This window comes from Podarcis vaucheri (assembly GCF_965113315.1).
Source record: "Podarcis vaucheri genome assembly, chromosome: 5".
NCBI lineage: Eukaryota > Metazoa > Chordata > Lepidosauria > Squamata > Lacertidae > Podarcis > Podarcis vaucheri.
The window spans coordinates 75,549,104-75,561,606 of record NC_138763.1 but is presented as its reverse complement, the minus strand read 5'-3'; the positions used below and the strand labels follow the sequence as shown (position 1 = coordinate 75,561,606).

Here is a 12,503-nt window from a genome sequence, read left to right as displayed (position 1 = left end):
GGTGCTTATTTTAGAAGCCAAATTGTCCCAGGAAAAAGGCAGCGCTCTCCGGCAACGGCTGTGCGGCTTCACTCCACGGAAATAGCAGTTCACTCACAGCACCGCGCCACTTCCCCCTCTTCACTTCAGAGCCCGTTTGTGGGTTCCTTTGCGGGTTGGGGGGCGCTAAGGGTGTCCGCCGAGTCCCATGGTCACAGGCTTCATCCGCCTGTGATTTTTAGCAGGGTCCCCGCTTCGCAGTAGCGGAAAAGACCCGTTTCACACAGAGCTAGTCCCTCCAGTTCAGAGGGAGTCCGCCATTGCCGATGGCGCCACCCTGGAAGTCCCTCCACAAAGTGATCTATGGTTCTAACCTTGACTACTCAGAAGGAAGTCCTACTGAATTCAGTGAGGGTTATTCCCATTTTAAATTGGGTTAGGACTGCAGCCTATCTCTCTCTCTTTTTTTAAAAGTAATTTTTATTAACTGGCCAATCACATCAAATTAAATCATATCACATAAATTCTGAATTACAAAGCCGAATTTTAAATTTTGTTGGGGAGACCCATATTTCAAGATCCGAAGGGGGATTCTGATCATCTTCTTGCTGCTGCATTAATGTCCCAATCAGTCCAAACAAAGTTCATAGTTCTATCCCATCTTATCTTGCTGTTTCCACATCACATCTTGTTCATATATTTTCTCTTTTTTCTTTATGATCTCTTCTGATAGACTCCTTAAGCCGATAAACACCAATAGTAATAATAGTCCTGTGTGAATTTTCCGTTCTTCCAATCCTCAAATTGAGATGGTTTCCATATATCGTCTCCTTCATAGATAACATCACTCTTTCCATCATAGTCTCGTAAAACTGTCGCTCTGAGTCCCACTGAGGAGTTTAACCCACAATATATAAACAGCTCTATTTCTCTCTTTCTCCTCCCAGACTCAAGACCTCCGACAGAACTTCCCAATATGGCGACGGCATTTTTAACTGCGTCATTTCCAAGCTCTTATACATTCCTCGCTCTTCTTAAAACATGCTTTGGTTCGAAAGTTTATCTCCACACAGCCTTAAATCCACAGCTTAAGTCCTTAAAATGACATTTCTGACTCGTGAGGGGAGGGGATTCTTGTTTAATCACATAGGGAAAGAAGGGAGAGTTCCCCCCTCCCCCATCAGTCAATTGCCATACCTTGTCTTGGCGTATCTTCTCATGTTTTATTCTTATCTTGTTTTGTCAGAGATCTCTTCTGTTAGCAGTCTTTACTCCCCCTTCTTTCTTGAAATATGTGCATTCCTTTCATCCAAATTGTTTCCTTTGAAGTTCTGCATCTAGTGGCGCGAATCAGGGACAGCGTTCAGGAGTGCCGAAATCCCACAGGAGGGCTTTGTGCCTAGTGCCCCCACCCCCACAAATTCGGCGGTGGTATAGGGCACAGCAGGCAAGGGCCGTCCCCCCCACAATCCTGGGGGGGGGGTTAAGGAGGCTAATTACCCCCATCATAGCCTCCAAATTACCTCGTGTGGGTCGGAGAGATGTTATTGTCAGCCATCTTCCAATGCGCCCCCTAGTGGGCCCCCCAGGGCTGCAGCCTATCTCAATAAGCTTGACTTCAGAGTTCAATATTAACTTGACATAACGTTTCATTTCCCTCACTCAGGCGTCAGGGAGGGATAGTTTAGCACCCTGCTGATATTTTGCATTTTGTATCTTGGATTATATGAATTACTCCTGCCACTGAACTGCAAATAAGTCCCGCCCCCATTTTAACAATTTATTTAATAAACTTGTATTTTATTCAGAAGATGGCAATGTGCGTGTCAGCTGAAACATAACATTCAAGGTAATCTCCATGCGAAAAGAATGATTTCTCCATGTGAAAACAACAATATTGCACACAATGCATTCTATTGCTTTTTGAAATTCACAATGGGAAGCGAGCCCCACTGAATTCTGTGAGATTGACTTCTCAGCCATTGTGCATATAGTCTGTCTCAAGCAATGGCCAACTTCAATACAGTGGCAATTATACATCAATGAATATGTAAATACCATATATTGCAAATTAATTTACTTATCTATTTATGTATAAAGTGTGCAAGTTAGTTGTTATTGTTGTTTAAGAAAACTAAGGTGAAAATAATCCACAGCAAGAATCTGTGCCCATGGTAGGGTTGAATGAGCAAATGTAAGGACATCCACTTGACAGTCCTTTTTCAATGGATTCAATGGCCAACGTGTGGTCTCTGCCAAAAGCTGTGGCTTGACATTTCCTCTTCCTCACTCCTCATAACATTCAGTTAAACAAAATGTGAGAAGTGAGATCACTGTGTGTTATGTTTTGCCATCCCCATTATGCTTCATTGCCTGCTATTTGCCTTATGAAACGTTATGTGAGGGTGAGGAGACGAGGAGGAGGAGAAGCTCCCAACATTAACTGCCCATCAGCCTCAATATTTTATTCTAGCTCCAGTAGAGCCAAATTATACAAATTCTTTATTCTACTGGCTCAACATCAGCATTCACAATCAATCTACTTTCAAGCTCTAAAAAATGAGACAATTGCACTTTCCCTTGAGCTTCAATTTTCTTCAGGCAAACTGCCCATCTAAATAAGCCAATACAGGAGATGGGGGTGTCACTTTGCAAGCCCTCCTTTTGCATGGCAGCAGAGCGCTGTGGAATGCTGGTCCTCAGGGAATAGCGGTGTTGCCTGGGCAACCAGCTGCCAGAGGGCAGAGCTGAGGGAGGAAGTGTAGAAAAACTGTGCTGAAATTGAGACCTTTATTTCCTCTCTGAAAGAACACTGATAAGTGTTGGGCACTCAGGCCTGAGACTGGGCAAGTACCTAAGGCAAGTGACAAGCAGGAAGATAGAAATGAGGTCGTATGGTGGCATCAAAGAGGATCTGATCTGGTGGTATTCCTCGATGGCAGTTTGCTTAAAATGGAGGAAACAGCAAGTGAGTCCTGGGGTGGTGACCAAGAGGATGAGCTGTGGTGTTGTTGCAAGCCCCCAAAGGCTATAAAAACTCCTAGGTCTGTGGCCAATAAAACTCAGGAGCTGGGAGGAGATAAAGTCCAGCCATTTATTACTTTCCAAGCAATAGGTTGGATTACTCCGCAAAAACTGCAACCACGATTCCGCGGTCTGGGGGGTGATATTGATCAAGTTTTTACACAAAATATTTCAGTTTTCTCCAATCATATGCATAGAAGTATTTCTCATTACCTCATTCAGTTATTGGATACATTTCATATCAGTGCGCTTGCGCTGTAGCCTTTTTCCCTTCTGAGCGTTGCCCCAGGGTGAGATGATAGAGGAGTCAATGGACACCAGGGTGAGGTTTCACAGAGAAAGAGTTTATTCAGCTCTGCGCAGAGGCGGCCAGTGGAATCACTTCCAAAGGCTGGCAGACCTTACAGCATGTTGGCAAGCAATTTTTATACCCTCCTCATCACCCCATACATCGTCATCCCTTTCCTTATCCAACCATACTACACAATTCAACTCATTCTCTGATCTGGCTGGTGCAGTGCCCTGTTAGCCCTTCTTCATTGGTCCCTGACACCACCCTCTCTGAACATGCGCACTTGCCTAGCTTGCATAGCAAGTTTTATATAATCTGTTTACGGCAGGCACCGCCCGTACAGGCTTCCGCCCAGGCCATTTTCCTTATCTTCTCTTTGCACGTTCCAAGGCATGCCCCTGACCTTTATTTCACTTTTAAATATATATATATATATATATATATATATATATATATATATATATATATATATATATATTAGAATTTCCAATTATTACAAACAAAAAGAAAAAAGCAAACATAAAAAACAAAAAACACATAAATTTCCCAACTTATTTTCTATAACATATTTCCCCGACCTCCACATACCTCTCCTTCTTGTATATTCAGTTCAAATTATTTATACAGCAAATCCTTGTCTCAAAGCATTACAGCTTGAAAACAAAAGCAAAAAAGAAAACACCTTATTTTCTCTTCCACATCTTAAATTATTATAACTTTAAATAAAAGAAACCATTTTATCAAATTCCTTTTGCCATTACAGCTAGAAACAACTTAGTTTCAATCCAACATCATTCAGCATTCCTTAATTTTACAATATTTTTGTAAATAGTCCTTGACTTTTTTCCAGTCTTCTTCTGCCGACTCTTCTCCCTGGTCACGGATTCTGCCAGTCATTTCTGTCAGTCCCATACAGTCAATCAGCTTCATCTGCCATTCTTCCAATACTTTGCAATAAGTATTCTTGCTGCTGTCGTTGCATACATAAAAAAAGTTCTATCCTTCTTTAACACCGATTGGCCGACAATGCCCAAGAGAAAGGCCTCTGGTTTTTTCAGAAAGGTATATTTAAATACCTTTTTCAGTTCATTATATATCATTTCCCAGAAAGCCTTAATCTTTGGGCACGTCCACCAAAGGTGAAAGAATGTACCTTCAGTTTCTTTACATTTCCAGCATTTATTATCGGGCAAATGATAAATTTTTGCAAGCTTGACTGGGGTCATGTACCACCTATATATCATTTTCATAATATTTTCTCTTAAGGCATTACATGTTGTAAATTTCATCCCGGTGGTCCACAACTGTTCCCAGTCAGCAAACATAATATTTCACATTCTTATTTCACATTCTTGTGTCCTTCAGCGCAAACTTAGCATAAGCATCGGCTGTTTTGCTGTCATCTATATGGCCTCAGTGTAGAAACATTGTGTTACATTTTTATAGCAAAATCTGTTGTGCGTTTGTTGAACCTACGTGTAATAGCTGCGTATGTTCTGCAATAAAGATGTTAGCAGCTTCTCTTCCCATGGCAAAGGGCACTTGTATAACAAAAGCTTTCTTGGCAGTTTCAGAGCTTTTGCAGTTTCTTAGCATTTTCTTAAAGCGACAGTCTATCATTTTTTAGGGGCCCTTGGGGCCCCTCCCACAATGTGAAGGCCCCAGGAATAACAGTTGGTCATTCCCTCCTCTGACTAGCAGTCCTGGTGGCTCAAGAAACAAGAATCCACACAGTTCTTGGTTTGAGCCCCATAGCAGCTGATAGTAAGGATAGTAAGGAAAGACACAATTGCATACCAACAATTTCTACATAGCTCAGTTGTTTGAATAAGTAAAAATGCCATCTGAAGAACACAACAAAAGAATTATTGACTCTTGGTTGGTGTTCCTTTCCAAAAATTATACCAAACTCCTCCAAAAATCGTTATTTGAGTTTCTATCATCTGAAAAGGAAATGAGCCACATGGCACAGGGAACATTTGGTATAAAAATTCCTTTCCACTCCATACTCATTTTGTATTAGCAACATTCAGATGCGATGCAGTTCATGGAAGTTTCCCCATCTCAAAGGTATGGGCCAAGAAAAAAGTTTAATGCTATAAAACTCTAGCTTTTAAAAAATAAATAAATACGCGGCAATTTGGGGACAACATCTATAACTTTTGACGCTTAAAAATATTGCCCAGGTTGTTTTTGATGCAAGGATCCTGTATTTCAAATATACATGTACTTGATTAAGCATTTCCCCATGGTGTAAAAAATCCAAGCTGAATGTCAGGAAGGAAAACACAGAAAATCTCTTTAAATGTTTGCCTCCATATCCCCTTTTATTCCATTCAACATTTGAACAAATTAAAGTGCTCTCTAAAAATCCATGTACAGATGTGTTTTGATGGATGTATTCAATGAAAGGTACTATTTTTGACTCAGTATGCAGGCTGTGTTTTACTGTAAGAACACTGTAGAAAGTTATAAAGGGCTAATTTCCTGTAGAAATGCTTAAGAGAGTTGTTGGCTTTAAATTAGTTTTATAGGTTATGTAACTGTGTTGTGTGTATTGCATTTTTAAAAATGCATTTATTTTAGACTCTGGATGCTGGCACTGTTTGCCATAGCCAGTATGGGGTGTTGATAAGTAATGCTGCTCTCTGTGAGGAAAAGCCACACCAGGGCATGGGTGGCTCCATATATGTAGACTATGCATGCAATGTGATCGGAGTCCAGTGTCAAGAAAAAGATCTCAAAGCAAAGTCAGTGGTATCTACTAAACTCTCTTGGCAAATGTCTACTTACTTCTGAGTCTCCACATTACAATTACCAGTTATCTGTAGGTTTTCCTGTCATCAACACCCACTTCTTAGTTCTCTTCCAGAAATGCGGCTATTATGTGGCATGTGTAGCATCTTCTCCCATATTGATTTTCTGATCCAGACCTCATATCCTAGTCTGGCAACTGTCTTAACTGTTAAAAGACCTACTGATAGCAGTAGCCAATGTTTCCATCTTGATATCCAGTTGGCATTAGGCAGGCATGGCCAACTTGGCCCTCCAGATGTTTTGGGACTACAGTTCCCATCATCCTTGACCACTGGTCCAGTTAGCTAGGGACGATGGGAGTTGTAGTCCCCAAACATCTGGAAGGCCAAGAGAAGGAATGAATGGCACCTTTGTACTGGTTCCAAGCGTGCTTGTCTTTTTGAGGAGGGGAATGGAGAGCTATCTTTACTCTAGTGGGTTTGCTTAGCTTAGTGAAATTAGTGAGCAGGAACCAGCTTGCGACTACTAAAAATTAGTCAGTCCAACTCATTACCTGAATTGGATAGGTTTGTAGAGGTCTGATACTTGGTTAAGTTAGCTATAAATGGATCTGAAGAGGTCAAAATGCATTTTTTTCTGCATTGACTTTGATTGTTTCAATAACTGTTTTTCTATTCACTGTTCAATAAAGAAAGATCACTGCTTTATGGTCTGCCTTCATTATTAATGTCTGAAAAAGGAGTTTGCCAAGAGCTTCATTTGAAAACATTTAATTTTTTCAGCATTTAAATAAATGCAATATATTATGATATAGTAATTAAAAAGCATCACTTAGAAGGCTTTAAAGTATAAATCAGGCTATGTAAACATAAAAAGATTAGATTATGATGATGGATCTATGAATATATATTCTTTCCTAAATCAGAGGGAATCAGTAATCAAATCTTTATATGTAATGAGTGAGCAAAGCTCCAAAAGGCATAAAATGTTTTGCCTTAGATACATTTCTGTTTTGGAATATTCCGGGAGCCAAATAAAGCTTGAATATTTCCTTACATGTCTAAATGGCTTTGAAACAGCAACAGATATAATTTTGCAGAAAGAAAGAGATGATGAGAGCCATTAAAAGAAAGTGGAGATCTAAGCAAGAACGTGAGTGAGATTAAATGGTTGAGGAAGGTTGGCAAGTGTTTTCTATTCTTTCCCTGAACGCTTTTCTTACAGAAGTAGGTTTGAAGCTGGTGTTAAATCTAAAGCTAATGTGAGGAAAGTAAACAGAAGCTTCAAGTCCCGGTTGGATCATTTCCCCCACTCAATTCCTTCCTTTAGCTAAGACAACATGGCTGAGATGATTGGGGGTGTTTGTGTGCGACTGACAGTGAATTTTCAGAGACAGCAGCCGGCTTGGAGACCGCTGCCCACCAATACCTGGTCATGTTGGACTGCAACAATGCTCATTATTATAATGGGTAGTATTTGTAAAGCTTATTATCCATAGGCTCCCAGGTGCCATTACAAAGCTTTGTTGCCAAATGCAAAGCGTAAATTTTGTCCATATGAATGGGTAGAAACCACTCAGCTATATGGGAATGCTCTTGGCAAACCTGTGAGTAGCTAATTTTGCTCTGTGCTCTTGTCCCATCACCCGACTCCATTCATTTAAAACCAAACTATCAACACAGTTGCATTTTAAGCTAGGTTTCTTAGTCATGCTGTTGAGATCTGCCTTTTATGTGTGTAAATCTTGTATTAACCTGTAGAATTTAGCAGAGCATAAGCTCACTGAAAGAGAAGAAAAAAGTTGGTTTATCTTGTGGGGAATTATTAGTTTCTAGATAGAGAGAGATTAAGCTATACTCTGGCACAAGTAACCTGCAGGAAACCATTAATTCGTTGATTGGAAAAGTACTTTCCAGTTTTGATGTTTTAATGGTTACATTTTGGCATGATGAGCCAGCATTGTAGATCTGGAAAATAATAGAAATGTCATTTCAAAAGTCTCTAGAAATGTTATTCCTCCTGGTTGGTATCTTGGTAGATTCACACTACTTAACTAAGCATGAGAGGGACATGATTCAAGCCCCGCCTCCCTTGACAATATTCAATTTGGAGGTGATGCACAACCAGTATAGCACATTTTAGACTTAGGTAAAGGGTAAAGGGACCCCTGACCCTTAGGTCCAGTCGCGGACGACTCTGGGGTTGCGGAGCTCATCTTGCCTTACTGGCCGAGGGAGCTGGCGTACAGCTTCTGGGTCATGTGGCCAGCATGACCAAGCCGCTTCTGGCGAACCAGAGCAGCGCATGGAAACGCCGTTTACCTTCCCGCCACTTTTGGCGTGCTTTCAGACTGCTAGGTTGGCAGGAGCAGGGACCGAGCAACGGGAGCTCACCCCGTCGTGGGGATTCGAACCACAGACCTTCTGATTGGCAAGCCCTAGGCTCTGTGGTTTAACTCACAGCAATATTGCAAAAACGTGTCGCATGTGCTTCATTAAGGACCAGCTTATGTAGAATAAAGTAGTAAAGCTGTCTAAGACGCCATCTCCTCAATCTGCAGGGAGTTTGAATGGTTTATCTAATGAACTTCCTGCATGTAAAAGCTAGCAATTCAAAGAGAAAAAAAAAATCATTCAAACACCCCAACTTGATATCCCACAATTTTTTATAGTGAGAACCTTCCTAGTAGAAGAGCATTCAAATATCCAACCCCCTCACCTGCAGGCTGAAATCGTACAACCCAAGGAACTTGTATCTGACCTCCCCCTTTTTGTGGCATCCTTGCTTATAGGATCATACCTGTCTGATCAGCTGTTCCCTAAAATTAAATAGGCAGTTCTAATTGTGGAGTGAATTTTTGCCTTCACTTTTTTTTTTATTCTGGTGTAACTCTTCCAAGTCTATAATTTCCCTCTAAGATGCTAACCTTTTGAGACGATTGACACGAGAAAGCGCTCTTTCCCCCTTAGCCTGTTCATTATGCTCAGATGATAAACCTTCACCTAATTTCATTTCAGTGAGACAGCTACTGAAGCATTCCCCCAAGAAGTACATAATTTAATGGTGGAGCATCAGTCAAGACAAATTAGACTGATTGGTTCTGTATATGTTCCAGCAGGAGCAACATGAGATAGGAGGTGACTGAACATTTAGATTATTGACAAAGTACAGTTCACTCCTAAGAAACAATGTAACATTGTTTGGTCTTATAATCAATAATAATATACTATTCCATGCTAGCCAGGAACAATAGACACAGAACAGAATACAAAGCAGCCTTGGACTTGCCCAGTGGAGTTATTTAATTGTTCAGTGCTAAGAATGAGTGCTGACATAGTGGTAAACACAAACAGCAGTGGACAAAGGATAATACTTTCCGCAGTTGTTGAAACGTAATTGGCAACAGCCCTCCAAATCTCAGTTTCTAACTGATACTGTACAGAATAATTTTGATAAGCTGCTAGTTTAACTCAGATAAATAAATACCTTATTTTCTAAGCCATTTTCTTGTTTTGTTGTTTCAAACTTGAATTCCAGTTTTTCCCCCACATGTTAATCTGGCTGGTACTAACATACAAAATAGGGGCATGCACCACCCACAAGATGCAGTTCACATCCTGACGGGGTGCATTGGAAAGCTGCCTGCTTTGATTCAAAGCAATGTGGAGGCTGTTCAGGTTATGGTCGAAATCCAAATCTGCATCGAGGAGAAAAGAGCTTTCTTTATCCCCATCCACTATCCTGGGGAACTGAAAACAGCAATATAGTTTTGACAGAAGCGGATGAAATTCACAGACTTTTAAAAATATTTGGGGAAAATATAAGGATATATGAATCTGTTATCTACCTGGTGCTTAGAATTAGAGAGGGGTGAATTTGTCATTTTGGTTTCTCTGTTTTTCATGCTGCATTTGTGATACTTCCCTCAGTTTCTGTGTGAAATCTGGACACTTCTCATTATGTGCAATTTTTCTAGTATATGCATTTCCTAACAAAATGTTTTTTGGTACATTAATTTCATTATCGTATGTATTTTGCAAGCACTTCTGACTAATGTCTTCAAGTTCGTACACATTATTTTGTTGGGGAAATTCATCACAAAATTTGGGGACATGCACATCTTGAAGCAGAGCTGTGTTTCTGCTCACATATTGTGAATTTGGCAAGTTGATGTTAAAATGGTAATTGAATGCGTTTCACCACCATCCCTGCTCTAAATACAGTTCTGGTGTGGTTGAAAGTTGTGCTGGTTTACAATTACTTCTACTATCATAAATCATAAAGGCACCACAATCAAAGTAGGAAGCAAAAAATAAAATAAAAAATAGGAATGTAATGCATGCTATCACCACAATCAAGTTTTGCATTATATTGGAATAAAATTCCTCAGACATTTAAAAATGAAACCACCAAGTCAATGCTTAAATCTTCTATTGACTTTAGCTCAGACTATGTTTTGACCTCATGGCCTCATAGCAAGCAAGTGTTCATGAACTCCAAAAATCTTTCTTCCTGTTCTTTTGCTTAGCCCACTCAGGACTCAATTGACTATGCTCCTTGATTCTCCGTTTAATGAAGAGCTGAATGTTCCCATCTCTATATTCACCGAGTCCGTCATTATAAGCATTATTCTCACAGAAAAGAATAAAAGGAGGGTATAATCCTTTAAACAGAAAAGAGATGAAATACTAGGAAGCCAAAAATTGCCCAGGAGTCATCCCTTTAAAAATGTCCATCGGGGGAAACGAAATGGCAGGCAAATTTAGAACTTCAATTACAGTTGTTCAAAGTATCAAAGTTACAGAAATTTGAACTTGACAGTATATTGCCTCCCTAAAAAGCCAGGGTCAGACATGTTTCTGAATCATGCAGAGAGAACCCATTCTGTACCCAGCTTGATTGTATGACAATGTACCTTTCACTTGATTTCTCACTTGCCAGATATGCAGGGCCTTTTTTTCAGCCAGAACTCAATTCCGGCACCTCTCAGGTGGGCGCCATTGCCATTATAAGAGAACAAGGGAGGTGTTCATGGTGAGTCCCAGAACCTCTTTTTCTAGAAAAATAGGACTGCAATTCTGTGTGGTGGCATTTTTAGGTTGAGATTATTGATTCCTCTCCTGGAATTCTTGGATTTTTGATGGATATTTAAAACAAGGGTAGAACTATTCTGCTACAACCCTATGATCCTTAGATCCCAATAAATTCCTTTTAAAATAGTAGTTCAGGGCTTGCCAACACAGTACCCATGGCTGCCAGTGGGCCTGTCAGTCCCTCCTATGTTGCTTGCAAAAAGTCTCAGCAAACACCACCTCGAAAATCCCCAAACACAAGGGACTGTTCCTGCTTAGTTGCGTGTTGAGTCCCATAAAGCCACCCCCCACCAAAAATTCACACTTCACGCATCATTTTTGTTTAGGTTTTTGGCATAATTTTGGCCACAACTTTATTCAATACAAAATATGTGAGTGGTTGCTTAGGCATTGGTTATGACTATCTGTCCATGCCCAGGGACAGGCTGACTTCCGGATTCCAGCGGAAGCCAGTGGGAAACAAGTATTGGGTGAGAAAATATGAAGCTGGGTATCAGTCCCTCACTTCTCACCCTCATGTTCCTGTGGGGCTTACCCGGCCCAAGTCCGACTCCGGGGACAAGGACGAAAGGATGGTAAGCCCCTGGATTCCTTTAACGGAATTCCCTTTCCTCACCACCATTGGAGGGGTAGGCACTTACCCCTCCATCCACCAATTTTAACCAATGCCTAACCGCCATAGAGCCCTGAGCTCACCGCCAAACCACTCACAAACCCAGCCAAGCCCTTAGCTTAGCTATCACCGCACCCAACCACGCCTTATTCCCCAAGGCCGAAAGGTGCACCCCGTCATCCCTAAAGAGAGATGCATCCTGAAAGCGAATCTCCGGATGTGCAATCACATCACCTCCCAGCTCAAAAACCTTTTTTGAGACAGCAGAATTAATCCGCTTTCTGGACCTTTCGGTGGCATCTGGGCAACGACTGCCCCTCCAAACACGACGCTGCAAAAACTTTGACCAAAATATCTTTGCAGCCGGCATCATTGCTCGCAGCACCTCCAGATCACTCAAAATTGCAGCACGCAAAGAAAAACAGTCCATCGACACCAGGTCGTTCTCACCCAGCTGAATCACAATGGCCGTGGGTGGCCGTTCTGCGCCCAACTGCCTTCTCATCAACGGCAGAAACTCTGGCCATGACATCCCCCTTCTGGTCAGCCAGGAGACATGCATGTGTGGAGGAAGACCGAGACCTGGTCCCAATCCAAACCGCTGGGCCTCAACGCCGGCCCAATGCACGATGCTGTGCCCGACCATCCAGATGCGGACAGCCGCTAAACCTGAGGTGAATAAACAAACAAATGTAAGGATATGCAATATTACCGAACATAAACTCTAAAAGCGTCAGATTTCCAA

The 12,503-nt window shown here is 41.3% G+C and overlaps 1 long non-coding RNA gene across 1 annotated transcript; it reads right to left on the bottom strand.

Moving 5' to 3' along the window:
- Positions 1–1,188: 1,188 nt before the first annotated feature.
- Positions 1,189–1,558, bottom strand: LOC309532933. Its single transcript, XR_014220077.1, has 2 exons — positions 1,503–1,558; positions 1,189–1,316 (listed from the first exon to the last, which is right to left on the bottom strand). It is a non-coding gene; the product is annotated as an uncharacterized lncRNA (long non-coding RNA).
- Between the last annotated feature and the right edge of the window lie 10,945 nt (positions 1,559–12,503).